The 17,905-nt window shown below is 29.8% G+C and overlaps 1 pseudogene; it reads left to right on the forward strand.

Moving 5' to 3' along the window:
• The first annotated feature begins 12,855 nt into the window (after window positions 1–12,855).
• Window positions 12,856–16,202, forward strand: LOC133311931 (PHD finger protein ALFIN-LIKE 4-like; annotated as a pseudogene).
• The last annotated feature ends 1,703 nt before the right edge of the window (window positions 16,203–17,905 follow it).

Consider the following 17,905-nt stretch of genomic DNA (forward strand, 5'->3'; position numbering starts at 1 on the left):
TCCGCAATTTACTTCCTAGTTTCTCTTGCGTCCAAGTCATTCCTTGTCCTTAGGTGATCTTTCTAGTAGCCCTTCACCTCATCTAGCTTATGCCTTCAAGCTTTACTTCTACATTCATTTGGATTTTAGTCTAAAAACACTAGCTTTTCTTTTTATGCAAATGTTATCTGATGGGACGAAAAATCATTCCCATCTATAGTGTTTTTGCAGCAGAACTCCAGTCGTTCCGCCCTTGTTAGTACATTTATGTTATAAATATTATTACAAATGCAATAATTGTTGACTTGCATGAGGGAACGACCTAAAGTACGAAAAAGTAAAGAAAAGAGAGAGAGTGAGAGAGAGAGAGAACAAAGTAGGTGAGCTGTCTATTGCTTTTTACTTTTTGTAAGGTATGACACTAAAAAAACACCCAAAAGGACATCCAACACGGAACAAAGCAGAGACATCCAATGCGCAACAAAGCATAGAATGTTGTTGGATGCGTCTGAGTGTTAGAAAATCATCCTTGAAAAGCAATGCAGAGAGGACAGCTCAGCCCTATTCATCATCTTCAACCATCCTCCTGAAAGTTAAAAAGGTAATACCTTGGTCTTACCATGGTGTCCGCACATGAGGGTGAAAAATAATTTTTTTTTCTTTTCCTTCGATGTGGAAAACATAAACCATTTATGTTCCTTATGTGTTCATACCTAGGATTTACTCGTTAAAGATATGCATGGGGTTAAAATTTGTACTTTTTCACTTGAAGACCCAAAGAGTATGGCGTTCTCTAATGGTAATCCACGTAATTGCCTCTTGATTACAATGAGAACTCTTTCTCCTTAATACTCCTTATCCTTGGATGCTTGATAGGTGATGGCAAGGTGGAGGCTTAGAGTGTTTGGGTTTTAATCTCCTCAAACTATGATGGTGTCTTAAGGTTAAGTGGAACAACAATGGAAGAACAAGAGGATGGTGATAAGTGGCCAAGAACTAGGGTTCTTGGTTCTATTTGGTTAGGAGAAGTTTTCTTGATTGGAAGAAGTTAGTTAGGCGCCTCTTTCTTATTATCTTTTATTAGGATTATAATCCTAATTTGAATCACACTAAAAAAGCCCAAATCCATGAAGATCTTTTTAATCCTTTTTTGTTTATTTTTCCAATCATAAAGGGGCTTGAATTCGATATCCATAATGTTTGAAATTCAAAATAGGATATAAAGGCTCTGTTTGATTTCTGTTCTCTAGGACAGTTTTTAAATTTTAAAAAAAATAAAACAAAAAAAGTTATTTGGAAAGAGTGTTTTCATGCTATCTGTTTTCAAAACAGTTTCTGCTTTTTTGTTTTAAAAACTGAAAAAGCAAAACAACTACGGGATGTTTTCAAAAGTTGTTTTTGTTGTAAAATTAATAAGAACTAGAAGAAGAATATAGAGATAAGAGAAATAGGGGAATAAATTCTTATTGTATTATAGTACTCGCATGATGCTTTATACATGCCTTATTTATAGGCTCAAAAAACATGAAAGTTACAATAACTACAATTACTTCTCCAATAGTCATAACGTCTCCAACAGTCATAACGTCTTTAACAGTCATAACGTCTCCAACAGTCATAATGTCTCGAACAGTCATAACGTCTCCAACGGTCATCAAGGTTATATAATGGGTATGGACAACCAACAATCAAATTATTTATAACACTCCCATTGGATATCCAATAATCCTATTGAGAAGAAATATGTATTAGAAGCTGCCTCATTGAAAATCTTATCAGGAAAACCCAATGGGACAAAACCATAGTGAAGGAAAAAAGAGTGCAGCACGTATTTCACTCCCCCTGATGATAACATTATTTAATATCTCTGAGTTTACGCATCTCGATCTTGTAAACGAGTTTCTCAAAATTTGAAGTAGGTAACGCCTTAGTAAATAAATCTGCCAAATCATCACTTGAACAGATTTGTTGAACATCAATTTCACCATTTTGTTGAAGATCATGAGTGAAGAAGAATTTTGGTGAAATATGCTTTGTTCTGTCTCCTTTGATGTATCCTCCCTTTAATTGAGCTATACAAGCAGCATTATCTTCATGCAATATTGTTGGAACCTCTTTTTCTAACTGGAGACCGCATGCTTTTCGGATGTGTTGCGTCATTGATCTTAGCGAAACGCATTCTCGACTTGCCTCGTGAATCACTATTATCTCTGCATGGTTTGAAGAAGTGGCTGCTTTAGTTTGCTTTGTTGAATGCCATGAAAATGTTGTGCTTCCACTTGTGAATAAATATCCTGTTTGGAATCTAGCTTTGTGTGGATTAGATAAATATCCTGCATATGTAAAACCAACAAGTTGATGTCCATAATCATTTGAATAAAGTAAACCTATATCAGTGGTTCCTCTAAGGTATCGAAATATATGCTTAACACCATTCCAGTATCTTCGTGTTGGAGAGGAGCTAAATCTTGCTAACAAGTTTACAGAAAATGCTATATTTGGACGTGTATTATTAGCAAGATACATTAGTGCCCCAATTGTACTAAGATATGGTACTTTAGGACTAAGAAGCTTTTCCTCATTTTCATAGGGTCGAAATGGATCTTTATTTATGTCCAGCAATCTCACAACCATTGGGGTACTCAATGGATGTGCTTTATCCATGTAAAATCATTTTAAAATATTCTCTGTATAAGTTGATTGATGAATGAATATTCCATTTGTTAAGTGCTCAATTTGCAATCCAAGGCAAAACTTTATTTTTCCAAGATCTTTCATTTCGAATTCTTTCTTCAATTAATCTACTGCTTTTGAAAGTTCTTCAGTATTGCCAATGATATTCAAGTCATTAACATATACATTTATTATAACAAATTTATATCCATGTTTTTTAATAAAGACACAAGGGAAAACTGGGTCACTTTTGTAGCCTTCTTGTAATAAATATTCACTAAGGCGATTATACTGCATACGCACTGATTGCTTTAATCCATATAAATGATCTTTGAAGCCTTATAGAACAAATTTCCTAGGAACTTTTAAGTGCTTCGGGCATTTTGAATCCTTCTGGGATTTCCATATAAATATCACTATCAAGTGAGCCATATAATATTTTGAGCTTGGCTTGGCCCATTAACCTTGTACGAGCTAAATTCTAGGCTTGGCTTTACTTGTTTATGAAAAATTAAAGTCTTGACTTGGCTTTTTATAATTATAAAATGTATTTTTTTCAAACTCACATACGTCCAAATGTTGAGACTATAAATGTATCAAATTCTGTAGGTGACCGATGGAGGAAAGAAGTGACCAATATTAGAAAGCTTGTTTGTGAAGCTATGACCGTGAGACAATGCCAGTAGACAATAGTAAAAAAGTAAGGTTAATAATTTATTGATATAAAAATATATTATTTATGGGGAAAATATTTGTCCTTTTAAATTATGGTCATTTTAGTTAAAATGAGTGTTTTTTATTTAATATTTAAATTAAAAATCTCTCACTTTCTCCCCCTTGATTTCCATTGTGCATCTCTTTCTCTCGGTATAAAACAGTGTAATTTTGACTGAAATGACATAATTCTATGTCCTTTAAAAGGACAGACACTAGTTTCATTATTTATTATAATAATATATCATGTTAGTTCATGGGCTTTCAAGGCAAGCCTCATTAAATTAGACTTGGGCTTGTTTGCTAAATAAATTTTTCTTAAAGCTCGAATCCGTTCTATTTATTAAACAAGTCAGGTCAAGCCAAGTTTAAAGCAAGCCAAGTTTTGAGCCCCCGACAAGCCGCTTGGCCTATTTACACCCTTAACCACTACTTTTTTTCCCATACATAAGGTACTTTAAAAAAAAGAATTATTTTATTTTCTATATAACCATTTTTTAAAAAATTTGACTTTTATTATTTTATTTGTATATTTTTTAACTCATCATCTTTTGTAGCCTTTCAAATTTTTTATTTTTTAAAATATCAACCTAAGTAGTTTATTTTTAGTAAAAGAAATACCTACTTTGATATAAACATGTACATTAATAAAATACCTTAATATATTATTCTTTAAAAAATTTGTTTGACAAATGATGTTCAATTGCACGAATAGTTAAATAGAAAATGTTTAAGATATATAGTTATAATAATTACACATAACTTGATAAAATAATTTGAATATAATTTTGATGTAATATTAGTGTAAAAAAATTATTTTTGTATTTACATTTAATAATATATTATAACACATTCATTAGTAAATTTGACATCTTATAATATTGTTTATATATTTAAATTCATTAAATGAATTATTATTTATAAAATTCTTTCTGACCCTGAGAATCAATGTTACTGAAGGATATGTGGTTTAGTGGTAAGAGAGATAGCCACGGAGGTGGTAGATTCTAAGAGGGAGTTTGATAGAGGAGATATTTTATTTTAAAGGAAAAAAAAGACTTTTTGGAATATAATGAGAAATTGTTTTTTCGGGTAAGTTACGAAAAGATATTTGGTATGTCTAAAATTTTTTCGAGAATATTGAGTTAATTCTACTGGTGTTATAAGAAAATAAAAATACCATGTATCAGATGGTATTTTTGTTTGAAAATATCATGTGTAAAATGGAATGACGGAAAAAAAATTTGAGATTATTTTTAGTTTTCTCATTCCTAACATTGGAAACAAATTTACACCACTGTACTTTCCCGTCGTTTCTAAGAAAGTCCCTGTATCAAACAGCCGCTAAGGCTTTGTTTGAGAGTTGGTTTTTGAAGGAGAAGGAAGGGAAGGGGAGGATTTTATTAATTCATTCCCTTGTTTTTGAGTTTAAAACAAGGGTTTGGTGTTTGTCATTTAAAATGACATAAGTTATGTCATTTTAAGAGAGATAGACACAAATATTGGAAATCATGGGAGAGAAAGTGAGTGATTTTTTTTAATTTAAATTTTAAATAAAAAAATATTTTTTTGTGTCTATCACTCTCTTAAGATGACATAACTTTATATCATTTAAAATGACAAACATTTTTCCCTTAAAATTATGGGGAAAGGCAATTGGGAATTTTTGCAAAATCCTCCAAAACCCTTATCACCCTTAAAATTAAAGTTCCCTCAATTTGGGGGGTTTAAGGGGGAAAATATTGAAAATTACTTATCTATTCTTAGCATTAAAATGTAAAAACTACATAAGTATGAATCATTTTTAAATATGACATTATTAGAAAAGTCTTAAATAATAACAGAATTTATCGACAAAAAATATTTCGTCGAAAATAGTAACAAATTTTTTAACAAAAATCACATTACGTCGAAAATAGAGACTAAACAAGATTTGGCCATAATCAATGACATAAATTTTTTCAGAAAAAAATTCTTGATAGAATATAAATTCCATTGAAACTTTCAACATAAATATTTCTGTCGAAAATTTTCGACATAAAACAATTCTATAAAAAAATTTGTCAAAAATATTTCCGTCAAAATTTTTTACGGAAAATATTTCGATCAAAATTTTCAACGAAACACATTTCCATTGAAAATTTTTGACGAAAAATATTTACATGAAAAATTGTGACGAAAAATATTTATGTAAAAAATTTTGACAGAAAATTTTTTGTCAAATTTCTTTACGGAATCAAAATTTCGTCAAAATATTTGACAAAAAAACATATTCGTTGAAATTTTTGACAAAGAATATTTCACTCTAAATTTTTAACGAAACACATTTTCATTGAAAAAATTTCGTAAAAAGTTTTGACGGAAAACATTTCTGTAAAAAGTTTGACGAAAAAAATTCGTCAAAATTACTTACAGAATCAAAATTCCGTCAAAAATTTTCGACGAAAATATTTTCGTCATACTTTTTGACGAAAAAAATTTCCGTCAAAATTTTCGACGAAATATATTTCAATCAAACAATTTTGACGGAAAATTTTTGAATTTTTTTTTGATAAAAACATTTCTATCAAAATTTTCAACAGAACATACTTTTGTCCAAAATTTTCGACAGAAATTATTTCCGTCAAAATATTCGACGAAAAAATAATTTCGTCAAAACTCTTTAGGGAATCAAAATTCCGTCGAAAGTTTCACATAAACATTTCCCTCAAAACACGGAAACCTTTCCCTATAAATTTTTGAAAAAAATATTTCCGTAGAAATTTTCATTGGGACACATTTTCATCGAAGATTTTGGACGAAAAATATTCCGTCAAAACTTTTGGTGGAATTTTTTTCGTCCAAAATATTTAAAAATCATTTTCGCTTTCTGTAAAAAATTTTGACAAAAAATTTTATTTTTGTAAAAAATTTCATCAGATACAAATTTTTGGTGGAATTTTTCATCGTCCAAAATTTTGTCGTTTGCAACGTACAATTTTCGTTGAAAATATGATCTTTTTTAAATACATAAATAATTTTGTTTAGAAATTTTAAATTTAAATTTATTTGTAAAGTATAATAATGATATTAATTTTTAAAAAATGGTAAAAATGTAAAAATATCTCATTGACCCTCCAATTTCTTCCTTATCATTTTTTTAAACAAGTGAAGAAAATACCCTTCAATTTCCTTCTCTTCCCTTCCCTTTTCCCCTGAATCTCCTTCATTTCCTTCCCCTCCAAACTCTCAAACAAAAGAAAGGGAAAGAGAAGGTTTTATTAAGCTCTTCCCTTGTTTGTGAGTTTTAAAAAAGGGAGGAAGGGAATTGAAATTTTTTGCAAAACCCTCTCCACCCTTAAAATTAAATTTCCCCCAATTTGGGAGATTTAAGGGGGGAAATATTAAAAATTATTTATCTAACCTTAGCATTAAATTGTGAAAACTGCATAAATATGAATCATTTTTAAAAGTGACATTATTGGAAAGTCTCAAATACCGACAATATTTATCAATGAAAAATATTTCGTTGAACATAGTGACGATGAAATTTTTGACGAAAATCACAATACGTCGAAAAAAGAGACGAAAGAAGAATTGGCTATAATCACTGACATAAGTTTTTTTCGGAAAAAAATCAGTGAAAATTCTTGATAGAATCTAAATTCCGTTGAAACTTTCAACGAAAATATTTCAGTCAAACTTTTCAAGCAAAAATATTTCCATCGAAATTTTTTGACAGAAAACAATTCCGTAAAATTTTTGTCGGAAAACATTTCCGTCCAATTTTTCAACGGAAAATAATTCTATCAAAATTTTAAATGGAATCTAAATTGTGACAAAAAAAAAATCCGTAATAATTTATGACGAAAAATATTTTTGTGTCAAAAATCTTTACGGAATCTAAATTCCGTCAAAATATTTCCCTTAAAATATTTGAGAAAAAAACATATTCGTTAAAATTTTCGACGAAGAATATTTCCCTCAAAATTTTTAACAAAACACATTTCCAATGAAAATTTTCGTAAAATGTTTTCACGAAAAATATTTATGTGAAAAATGTTTGACGGAAAAAAAAATTTGTTAATTTTTTTTACAAAATCTAAATTCCATCAAAAGTTTTCGATGAAAATATTTTCATCGTACTTTTTTGCGGAAAAAAATTCCGTTGAAATTTTCGACGAGACACATTTCCATCGAAAATATTTTCGGCAAAATTTTTGACAAAAAATATTTCTATCAAAATTTTCAATGAACACATTTCTGATTGCTATCCAAAGATTTCGATAGAAAATATTTCCATAAAAAATTTCGACGAAAAATTTTTTTGTAAAAAATTTCGTCACAAACAATATTCTGTCAAAATTCTTTACGGAATCTAAATTCGGTCGAAAGTTTCATAGAAAAATTTCCCTCAAAATTTTTGACAAAGAAATTTTCGTTGGGATACATTTTCAACAAAAAAATTTGAGGGAAAAAATTTCGTCAAATTTTTTGACGGAATTCTTTTTTTCATCAAAGCTTTTGATGGAATTTTTGTCGTTGAAAATGTTTAACAAATCATTTTCGTTAAAGCTTTTGACGGAAACTAAATTCCATTGTAAATTTTGATAGAAAATTTATTTTTGTAAAAAATTTCATGGGATAAAACTTCCGTCGCCTTTCGATGAAAAGTATACCGTCGAAAATATAATTTTTTGACGGAATTTTCATTGTTTGCAACTTAGAATTTTTGTCGAAAATATGATCTTTTTTTGTAGTATGAAAAATACATAAATAATTTTGTTTAGAAAATTTAAATTTAATTTTATTTGTAATATAATAATTATATTAATTTTTAAAAAAGTGTAAAATTGTAAAAATATTTCGTTGACCCTCCAATTTACCCCTTACCCTTCCCTTCCTTCCCTTCCCTTCCTTCCCTTCTTTCCCTTTGGATTCCCTTCCTTTTTTTCCCTCAAAACTCCCAAACAAAGCCTAAAGGGGTGTATTATATTAGGATTTTAAAAGACTTTTTTGAGCTAATTTTTTTTATAGATTTTAAAAGACTATTTAGAATTGAAGAGACTTTAAAGACTTTTTTAAAAGACTTTTTTTACAATCAAGATTTCATAATATTGGATTTTAAAGGATTTTAATAGAATTTATAAGATTTGAAAGGACAATATGGATTTATAAGATTTTAAAAAACCATATGAATTTTTAACAAACATTCAAAATTACAAAAGTCAATAAAAAAGTGAAAGGTTATACTTACAACCTATTTTGGTTTATAATATTTTACAACCATATTTTAATCGTTGATTTCCGTCTATCAACGATTATCATTCATTGCAAATTAAATATTAATTAATGAGTTTGATTTACGAAAGTAATAACCATTGATTAACGGAAATTAACGGTTAAGATATGGTTGTAAACAAAAATATGTTGTAAGTATAATCTTCCCCCACAAAAAAATAACAAAGAAATGCAATGAGATTAATAAAAAGAAAGTAAAACCTAATATAATTTTCTCAATCAGTAAAACATAATATAATTTTTAACAAACATTCAAAATTACTAAACAACAACTTTTCACATATCTATTGGGTTGAAAATTATCTTCTTTATTTGGTTTCAAAGCTATGCATATATGATTATAAGACCCAATTTTTTTAATTATAAAAATAATTCTAAATTTGCATATAGAACCTAAAGTTCATGATAAAATTTCGTTTGAAATTTTTTGCAATTGATCTTGAAAATCTTGGGGTTTTTACTTTACGTGATGAGAGTTTTCTAACCATATATCATATGCATATTTTCATTGAATATTCTAAGAAAATTTCGAATCTAAATATTTGGGTTTAATTACATGAAAGTTTAGAAAATTTCTCAATTTTTTTTCAATCGATACATTGAAACCTTAAATTGCTTTGGGGCTTTTGAGAACAAGTTTTTAGTTATCTATTGACATAAAAATTGTTTGAAATCGTTTCTTATAATAAGGAATTTCGTTCATGAATGTATTGTTACTAAATATAGGGTTCATATTATGAAAATTTCAATCTTTCTTTAAATTGATATTATTTCATTGATGTAAAACGAAAAATGGTTTCAGGGTTTTAGTTCTCTTGTTATTTTTTCACTTTTTTATGTTGTTTTAAATACAAAAATCATGTTTTTGTGCCAAGAAAAATCGCGACCCATAGCTTGAAAAATCACTTTTTAAACTTCTAAAATTTCTCGAAAATATGTTATTTTTGAGATAGATTATTTTAAAAATCTCGTTGGTTTGTTGTTTTTTGCTAAGTTGTTTTGTGATGAAAATCGCTCAAAAATATATTTTTTTAGTTTTGACGAAGCTCCCATGGCGAAACCCAATTTCGAGCAGTCAACCTGCCAAAAGAAGAAGAAAACATTGCAACAGAAGAATCTCAAGAAATAATAGGGGTTAGGGTGAGATTGTGAGAGAGACATCCTATTTATATTTTTTCACTAAAAAGTCTTACGAAATCCACACCAATAGAAAATTCATTAAAATCGTCAGATTTTTGAATACCATGAGATTGTGATTTCATTGTTTAAAATCTTGATTGAATACTAACGGATTTGGACGGATAATCATTTAAAATTCTAATCGAATACTGCATGACTTTTTTTCAATACATTAAAATCCTAATCGAATACCAACGAATTTTTTTATTCAAAAACAATCTATTAAAATCTTTTGAAATATAAATCCAATATACCCTATTAAAATAACCTTGATTCTTTGAAACTGCCTATGACGTGTACATAGCGACAACGAATAAGGATTAGGACAAAAAAAAAAATCAATATCCGTAAGATCTATATCGCATGACTAGAAGGAGCAAATTATCTCGGTCCAGAACAAATTCCTTTTTAATGTTAAAATAAAGGATTTGGTGTTTGTCATTTTAAATGATATAAGTTATGTCATTTTAAATAATATAAGTTATATCATTTTAGGAGAGAGATAGACACAAAAAATGGAAATCATGGGACAGAGAAAGTGAGTGGTTTTTTAATTTAAAATTTAAATAAAAAAAATTCTGTGTTTGTCTCTCTCTTAAAAGGACCGAGTGTCCTGTCATTTAAAATGACAAACATTTTTCCCTAAAATAATAATTTATATTGACGATGCATTAACCGTAAACTCAAATGATTTTTATTTAAAATTTAGAAGAATTTAATTTAGATTTTTTTTTTCTTTTTACGGTTAATTTACATGTAACTAGTTATGCAATTCTTCATGTATTAAAAAAAAAACTAGTTATGCAATTGACAATAACTTGCCTAATGAAATGTGTATTAATAAGAGTGTTTACCAAAAAAATAATGTGTATTAATTAATTATAGAATGGGTTTCGATTATTGTCAATTACTATATGAGATTCAACTTTTATTTAGTTCTGTAATTGGAATTCGACCTTTCAAATTTAACTATATTTTTTTTGTGTGCATTAGAGTTAGAATTCCCACACTGAATTCAACTCCATTCAGTCAAACAATAGTTATTTTATAATATATTAAAGAGAAAAATCTATTTTTTTTTTCAACTTCTTACAATCATATCTGAATTGATTTGCAGAAATAATAATCGTTAATTGACGAAAATTAATAGTTAAAATATGATTGTAAGAGGTTGTAAACTAAAATAGGTTGTAAACTAAAATGGGTTGTAAGTAAGGGTATTAATGGGCCGAGTCGAGTCGAGCTTTGATCTTAAAAGGCTAAGCATGTATTTAAATATGTCAGTCTGGCCTAACCAATTACCTGTTATGAATATAATTAACGGCATATGGCATGACTTATTTACAAAAAATAAAAGCCTGATTTAGTTAAAAAAACAAAACAAAATTTATCCAAACAGAATATATGATCAACAGCATTAATAATTACACAAAGATTCATAATTCAATGTATATCCAAATAGCGTAATATAGAACAAAATAATTCAAAAAATCTGTTTAACTAATAAAATGGGGTAAAATAGGTTTAGGAGAGAGAGAACTATTATGACTAGTATAAAAAATATAAAATAAAAATAAAAGTTAGTATATTAGGCCAGCCTGAAAGGCTCTAAAGCTGAGTTTTTAAATTGGAGACTGAGGCATCTTCATTAAACTAGCTTTTATACAAGTTCAAGCCTAGTTACAACAATCAATTTTAGACATGTAAACCCAAGCCTTCACGAGTTAGTTCAAAGGTCCCTGATTCGTTTATCATCCCTAGTTGTAAGAATAACTTTCCTTTATATTAAATTCAAGATAAGATATTACTATTACCAATTAGTGTTATTACCAATGCCACTACTAGTTTGTTCCACTGTTGGATCGATTATGTTGATCTAATGGTTATATTTATTTCAACCTTTGTATAATTATGATTCACATTAAATATGTGGAATTATAACCATACAAAAGTGAAAATCAATATAAAGTATTGAATATAAAGATAAGAAAGAAGACTTTTAGATAGTTAAATCACAACCATTAGATCAATAAAATCGATCTAACGGTGAAACAAACTAGTATTGACATTAATATAATACTAATTGGTAGTAAGAATATACTATCTCATTAAATTTTTAATTTATTAGATTCTAAGAATTAAAATTACTAGCATTTAAGACAAAATTTAAAATAAATATTTTATTATATTATTTATTTATTACTAGGAACCATTGTGCATGTTGTGCAACCATTATTACCAGCAGTTACCATTTTGTCATCGTGGACCTTTGACCATTGTTTCCATATAAACACTAAAAGATTAAAAAAAAAAAAAAAAATACTCTCAAGTTTAGTTACTAATATTAACAGTTGATTTCTACCAATCAACAATTATTATTTATTGCGAATTAATAATTAATTAATGAGTTTGATTTAAAAAATGATAACCGTTGATTGGCGGAAATCAACGGTTAAGATGTGGTCGTAACATTGTGCGTAACATTATTTGTGTGTCACAATATCCTATCCCATATTAATGGGATAGGATATTGTGACACACAAATAATGTTACGCACAATGTTACGACCCCGTTGATTTCCGCCAATCAACGGTTATCATTTTTTAAATCAAACTCATTAATTAATTATTAATTCACAATAAATAATAACTATTGATTGGCAGAAATCAACGGTTAAGATGTGGTCGTAACATTGTGCGTAACATCATTTATGTGTCACATGAGATAGGATATTGTGACACACAAATAATGTTACGCACAATGTTACGACCACATCTTAACCGTTGATTTCCGCCAATCAACGGTTATCATTTTTTAAATCAAACTCATTAATTAATTATTAATTCGCAATAAATAATAATCGTTGATTGGCGGAAATCAACGGTTAAGATGTGGTCGTAACATTGTGCGTAACATTATTTGTGTGTCACAATATCTCATCCCATAAAAGAATAAGCAATATTTTATGAATATCAACGTTGGTAACGCAAGAGCACAAGGGGTTTAGCAGGGAACGGCGCATCCACAGTCTATAATCTGCGTTACTATCTTCCCTCTCTTTTGTGGTTCTACAAATCCAAATTGTACATAAATACCCTTTCGGTCCTTCACAATATTTATATTTCCTCTTCACTCCACCTTCCTTGTTCTTTGTTCTTCTTTCACTCTCTAACGTTGCCATTGTTCAACAAATAAAGATAATAATAAAAAAAAAAAAGGGTTTAATGGACGGTGGAGCCGTCAATGAGGTTTTTCGGGACTTCAAAGGCCGCAGAGCCGCCATCCTCAAAGCCCTCACCACTGGTCTCGTTTTCTCTATCCAATTCCTCTTCTTTTTTCTTCTTTATTTTTTAATAATTTCCTAAATTTATTCATTTTTTTATTTATTTATTTTTGCAGATTCTGAGGAATTTTTCAAGCAATGCGATCCTGGTTAGGGTTTTATTTTTCTTGCGTTGCCAGTTTTTTTTTTTAATAAAAGAATCATTTATTTATTTACTTGTTTATTTTTTGTGTTCAGTGTCTGATTTCTTTTGTGATGGTTACTTATTTACTGCGTTGTTTGTGGTTGTGTATGAAGTGATTGCATGAGGTCATTGATGGTGAAGGCATAAAATTTAACACTTTATCTATATTTTTCTATTATTTTTTTCCTGAATTCCATTATAATAAAAGAAGAATCTAAATGTGATTTCAAATACCGTGCATGTTTACTTCTATTTGAATTTGGGATAATGAAAAATTGGTAGAGCTGGATGCTTTACTTTTCTATTTTGTTTCTCTAACATCTTTTAGCTGGAGCTAATTATATTCTTTATGGTTTTTTCATGCTTATTTAGCACCTGCTGCATTGTCTGATTAATTCTCAAGTTGAAATTTGATGTTGAATTTCATTTAATTTCATTTATCAAACAAACTTGTCTATGTTTTAATCTCTCTTTCTCTCATTCGTATGTTCAAATTATTGTATTAGTTTATAAATGATAAGCAGAGCAGAAAACATTACTAGAAGTAACTACATTGTGAAATTTATTGAAGCTTTTATTTGTTTACCTGTGTTGTACATCAGAAAGGGAGAATCTTTGTCTGTTTGGATTTCCTAACGAACTTTGGGAAGTTAATGTACCTGCTGAAGAAGTTCCTGCCGAACTTCCGGAGCCTTCGTTGGGGATAAATTTTGCTAGGGATGGGATGCGAATAGAGGACTGGCTAGCTTTAGTTGCTGCTCACAGTGATGCATGGCTACTTTCAGTGGCTTTCTACTTCGGGGCAAGATTTTGTTTTGATAAAGCTAGCAGGTATACTGATTCTTTTCTCCAATCCTTTATTAAGTTCTTCTCTAAGCAACCGTTTTCTGATTTGGATGAGAACATGTTTTGTATGCATTTCATTTTCTATTACTTCTGAACTTATGTTTCCGATTTGACACTATTGATTTTATTTAATTTGTCTGTGTAGTGTTTTTGATGGAAATTTTGGTAATGGAAAAACGTTATAATGGTGATTATAATGTAAACTCTTCATAAAATATGTAGGACCTCCTTGCTTAAATCTTCATAAGAAATGCAGTATTCAGAGAGGAAGATTTAGAAAAAATTTCATACCCATTTGTATCTATGCAGTATTTAACGTCTTCTGATTATTTATTTGACTGAAGTTATGATGCCTGAATAAGTATATTTTATATGCCAGATTTTCGTTCAACATGAACTGTCATGAGGTTAACCAAGTCTACCACTTGTAGGTTAGGGCATTTAATTTTATGTTATTCAATTGCAAAAGGAAAAGCAGATCTGAAAAAAGCATAAGCAAGGCACAATTATGCCAGTCTCCTTCCTTATTTTCCTTTGCTTATACTGGATTCAAATGGTTTTTACAATTGAACTACTTCATTAACAGTTCACTGTTATATGAACTCATGTGGAGGGAATGACTTATTAAGAATTTGCATTTTCGAATCTAAGCTTCTCTCTTTATGGAATTTTGCATTGTTTGCATGGGTTACATGACACGTTGGCAATAAAATTTCCATGTATATCTTTTCCCATTGTATTGAGATTCTGAGCTTCCCTCTTTATAGAAAAAAGGGGGTTTGACACTTCGCATTGTTTTCATGGGTCTACAGGACAGGTTGTTAGCAAAAAAATTTGTATGTAGTTTCCGTATGTATTGTGCCTCCATATTTTTAGATATGGTTAACAAGTAGAGATGTACCGGTCGTTGTTTGGTATGGCTTTCTGGTCCTTAGAAAGTGAGGGTGACAAATTGGATGGAATACAGAACTGATGTGATGATATATGTCAAAAATTAGCAAGATGGAAAGCAAAAATAGTTCATTCAGAACTAAAAATGGACTATGGCATGTATGTTGGCATATTTATACTTGTAATTTATATCCTGATCTGTAATAAAGTTTAATTCTTCATGCAGGAAAAGCCTTTTCACTATGATTAATGATCTGCCAACAGTGTTTGAGATTGTGACTGGAGCTGCAAAGAAACAAGCAAAGGAAAAGCCACCAGTTCCAAACCACAACAGCAACAAATCAAAGTCCAGTTCAAAAGGGGTAAAAAATATCTTGTTGCCTCCGCCCTTCCTTGTATATTATTCTCTATTTTTTTACTAATTATTTGAAATGTCATAATTTCACTATTCATTGTTTGGAGTCTGTTAAAGCATCAACTCCAGCTTTGTTACTATTGTAGATCCATATGTCTGGTCTGAATAGAAGTAGGAAATGTCTTCTCATAAATGCTAAATAGAGTTATCATGATGTTTACTTAATGCATTTATTTCCTTCTTAATATGTCATTTCTGTATGATTGTCTCCGCATTGGAACAAAATAGCGAGGATCTGAACCGGAGAGTCATTCAAGGCAAGCTATGGATGAGAATGAGGGATTCAATGAAGAAGATGATGAGCATGGGGAGACCTTGTGTGGTGCATGTGGGGAGAGTTATGCAGCTGATGAGTTCTGGATTTGTTGCGACATATGTGAGAGGTGGTTCCATGGCAACTGTGTGAGGATCACTCCTGCTCGGGCTGAGAACATCAAACAGTATAAGTGCCCCTTGTGCAGCAATAAGAGACCTCGGCCTTGATATCATAGGGATGTGGGTTACTTCTGATCCCCGTAACTCTATCATATATACTCAACTGTTAAGTAAATTGCTTTGGCATTTTGTGTTATGCCATGTTGGTGCGGCATGTGTATTCAGGATATGATCATTGACGCTCATAGCTGAAATTTGTGCAACGCAAAATCGTTAAGTAAATTGTGACGATTATTGCATTGGACTAAGAGTTGCTTCCAGTGGTGGAAAATGAGTAGCTGTTTAATGTTTTTGATAATGTTTAGGGAGAAGTACTTGTAATTCTCTTTTTTTAGTACTTCTATGGGAGTTTTAAAATTTTTGAAACTACAATGAAGTTCCGTCCCTGGTTGCTTCTAATATTTATTTTTAATCAAGGAATTTATCTTTTCTTTTTGTCCAATTAGCTATTTTAGCTTATTGATGGCTTTGCCTAGTTCATCAAAGAAGCAAAACTAGCACTAGTTGGAAATTGTTGTTACATTTGAAAGAGACAACATGCCTAGGTCTTTGTCTACCGCACATTGTTCTTCAGAAGTACGAACATCGAACCTTGATTTAAAAAATAATAGTAAACTAAATTCCAACATAAATATGACATCCAAAATTTATAGAATTAGTCCAGTGTAAATTAAATTATAAGCACGTCGTATTTGTTACTTCTTTCGTTAAGTCTTGTATTCTCAAGATGGAAAAGGTGAATTGTGTTATAAACAAGAGAGTTGCTATGCCATTGATGACTGTATTCATTATGAGTTATAAAATATTTATTAGTATTTAATTTAATATAAATGTTTAAATTCATTTGTTAGGTTGTAATGCTGCTTTCACATCCAAAATCTAGAGAAGGATTCTTATAAATGCCACTGTCTCTTCTCAAAGTCTCAAAATCATCCCCTCTGATTGGCTTGAGACTTAACCTTATGTACATAATTTACATGTAGAGTTTTCTCAACAATAAGGCTTTCATAGATAGGTTCAGGATCAGAGTTCTCACATGCTAATCATCACTTCCGTCTTGCTCCCTTCTCTACCAATATCTTGGGTGTAATGTAATGCCCCAAGGCTTTTGGCCAACGCTGATTAAGGGGACGAGACCTTTCTGTACTCACTACTTTTATTTGGATACATCTGTATTCACTACTTTCTTTAGCTGTTATTATTGTTCTTGTACAAAAAAATTACAAGTGGCTTCCTTGAAGCATATTGAGGTGCTTCAGATGATAATGCCTTAGCTGCATGCAATCATGAAATCACGAGTTTGTTGATCACTTGAGAAACTTTCAGATGGTTGAACATCTTGATCATGCCATCCACTCATACTACAGCTCATGAACAATGAGAAAGTGTATCAAGAACATCTAGATAGACCTCATCTCCATCATCTGAATCAGAACTTATCTTCGAGCTTTCAATGTTTTGTTACCTTTTTATCCAAAGATGCAACATTTTGAGAATTGGAAACAGGGTTTCATAAATAGATAATACAAACTTTCTCAAGTTACTTTATACATGTACTAAGTTAGATACATATATTTTACATTCAACTATTCTACATCCTAAGCTATTTTACATTAGTACAATACATATATTATATTCCTAACTACTTAAAGTTACAAATTTATACATTACATAAGTCTTATTCAGTCTAATATATAGGTATAAGTTTCTATACTGTTCGGATAAAATATAGTCATTGTTCCTTGATTTCCTACCACTATATAAAATTCTCAGAGGTTTTCATAAAAGTAAATAGTAACAGTCCATCTTTCATCGGTAAGACATAAACTAGGCATGATGCTTATCTGGAAAGGTTAGCATAAAACAAACGTGAGAAAAATCTCAGTAATATTGAGGTTTTTTAACTATAACCATTATAGTAGTAGTAACTGAAAATATCACTCTCAAATAATTTCATAAAATGAAGTAATAACAAATAATAAATTGTGTAATATTTAATTGAAGCTAATTAAATGCCCAATTTTGT

This window comes from Gastrolobium bilobum, unplaced genomic scaffold, assembly GCF_033153095.1.
Source record: "Gastrolobium bilobum isolate Gb01-03AN ecotype WA unplaced genomic scaffold, APGP_CSIRO_Gbil_v1 utg5659, whole genome shotgun sequence".
NCBI lineage: Eukaryota > Viridiplantae > Streptophyta > Magnoliopsida > Fabales > Fabaceae > Gastrolobium > Gastrolobium bilobum.